The sequence below is a fragment of the Eriocheir sinensis genome, unplaced genomic scaffold (genome assembly GCF_024679095.1).
Source record: "Eriocheir sinensis breed Jianghai 21 unplaced genomic scaffold, ASM2467909v1 Scaffold269, whole genome shotgun sequence".
Lineage (NCBI taxonomy): Eukaryota > Metazoa > Arthropoda > Malacostraca > Decapoda > Varunidae > Eriocheir > Eriocheir sinensis.
In genome coordinates this window covers 351,698-354,021 of record NW_026111575.1, presented here as the reverse complement: position 1 = coordinate 354,021, position 2,324 = coordinate 351,698, and the positions used below count along the sequence as shown (strand labels likewise).

The window sequence follows — 2,324 nt, the reverse complement described above, 5'->3', positions numbered from 1 at the left end:
AAGGAGAAGAGGGAATGAGAGTTAAATAGTAAACGATAAAAAAAGAGATAAATATGGAACGAGGGAGGGAGGGAGGAGAGAGGGAAAGGTGTGGGCTGAGGGGGGAAAGGTAATGGAGGAAGGGAGAGGTGGGAGGGGGAAGGGTAAGGGAGGTGAGGTGCAAGGGTAAACCTGGTAGCGGATTCAATTAACCTGCTGAAGTTGCTGTGGTAAGGACGCTCTCACTCGCCTGCCTGCACACTTACCTGCTCGACACCTTTGCTTCTACGCTTAAAAACGATCAGGTCAGTTTTGTGTTATGTTATGTTACTGAGTCTGATGTCTTATTGTAACTCTTGTTTGGTTAATATTTCGTTCCACTGTGAAAATCAATAGATTGTTCCTAATGGGCAAAGTAGGTATTCACTATTGGCTGTTTCTGCTTACGATCGCTCTTGTAATTTCGTTGTCTTAGGGAAACTTATATTTTATTCCCGCCTTTCAACTCGGTGCATTAATTCCCTCCACTCCCACTAAATATACGTACTTGTTGCCTGTGAGGAGCTTTATTCATAGTCTGTATGAAGTTTCGTGACCCTTGTATGTTATGAAGGATGCATGTTCTTTATATTGGTGTTTGGTTATCTTTTCAGTGAGGAACTCTGTGCCCTGGCTGCTGCCCCCTCTGCGTATTGTTAGCCCACTGTCCTACCGACTGACCTGACAGTCACTTGGCTCCGTAATACAGTTAAGTTTCTCCCTTTTCTAGTTTAATGGTCTGTTTTTAAAGTTGTTCGATTAAGAGATAGATGGTATTTGACTTGAATGCTTAGTTAAACTATTTAGTATATTGGTGTTAATTTCGTAAAGTACGAAGGCTTTAATTTAGTTTTAATTGAATGGTAGTTCGGGAAACACGCTCGTTGTGGAAGTCTGATAGGGAGTAAGAAGTTTAAAGGTTAACTTTACAAAGGAATTTGGGCCGTTTAAATGGTATAGGAGCATAAGTAACCATTCCCTAACTGAACTGTCTGGTCTCTTATTCAGTTAAGTCAAATTTATTACAAATTGGTTATTTCTAGATAACATGAGTTTATCATGTTATCTTTAAATTTCATTCTGATCATAGTTAGCAGTTTCTACTTGTTGCCATTTTAGAGTGCATTATTCCCCTCCTTGTGTGAAGATTTCAATATGCTGTACTCTTCTAGTCAATTTGTCCAGCCGCGTCATTATAACAGTCCAGGCCGGCCGTCACCTCGCCTTCGCCCGCTTCAAAACAACCAATGTCCTGTGAATTAGACGCCCTCCGTAAGACTCTGGGATTGACTGTCGTTGGTTCTTGAGCTGCTCTTGTCTAAAAATAACACATTCGTGCCACTCAGTTGATTTAAGTTATTTTAGTTTTTTTTTTTAAATAAGTCTCCGAGAAGTCTCCTACTTGATCTACGGACGGTGTTTGAGGTATCGTAGACGTGTTTAATTTAATTTCACTTCTGCAGTGTTGGTTCTTAACAATGTTTGGGATTAGTGCTATAATTTGTTCAAAGTTACAAGCTGTTTCAGTATTTGGTAAACCCAATTCAATCTGTCCCTACCTTACACCGAAGGTTGTCAGTCTTCGATTTCAGACCTCGTTTGGTCTAGACGTTGTTTTCATCTTATCAGACCTCGTTTGGTCTAGGCGTTGTTTCACCTTATCAGACTTCGTTTGGTCTAGACGTTGTTTCACCTTTTTATCTTGAATAGTTTACTTTTAAAGGTTCGTCAGCTTTGTCTAAATAGAAGATATCAGTGTAAAGATTCCACATGTGCATTGAGGCGGTGTATTTATGGCAGTGTATTAGGTGGTAGGAATCCCAAGTTATATAGCAGGTTTTTATGGAGTGACTAAATTACTTAGTCCTTCCCATTCCCTCGCTCCCCTCAGCTCTTAGAATTCCTCCATACAGATTGTCAGTGTTGACGATTAGGTTTTGCCAGTAATACCACGTTCTTAAATATAAATTAAATCTTATTTTCAGAATGCACCGAAGGAGTACTGAAGCGACAGTAACTTCATAAAGGAATAGATGGCGCCACGAGCAGATGGCACCACTATAAACACTTGACTGCGCCACAAGTCTTAGACCGACCACCAGGCCCAACCAAGAAAACCTACCGGTGCTATAGGACTGACTTTAAAAAAATAATGCATGTACGCGATAATAAAATAATTCGTGTGCGATAATAGATTAACCTTTCTGAATGTCTTAGTTTAACTAAATTTTGTCAAAGCTAATAAATTCATTGAATTTGCATACTTTATGACCTTGTCTACGTACTGTGCTAGTTATTGTTCCTTT

At 39.7% G+C, this 2,324-nt stretch overlaps 1 long non-coding RNA gene across 1 annotated transcript; it reads left to right on the top strand.

Moving 5' to 3' along the window:
- Window positions 1–210: 210 nt before the first annotated feature.
- LOC126991385 (uncharacterized) lies at window positions 211–2,124 on the top strand. The gene is made up of 4 exons (XR_007745463.1): window positions 211–284; window positions 633–726; window positions 1,191–1,290; window positions 2,004–2,124. It is a non-coding gene; the product is annotated as an uncharacterized LOC126991385 (long non-coding RNA).
- The last annotated feature ends 200 nt before the right edge of the window (window positions 2,125–2,324 follow it).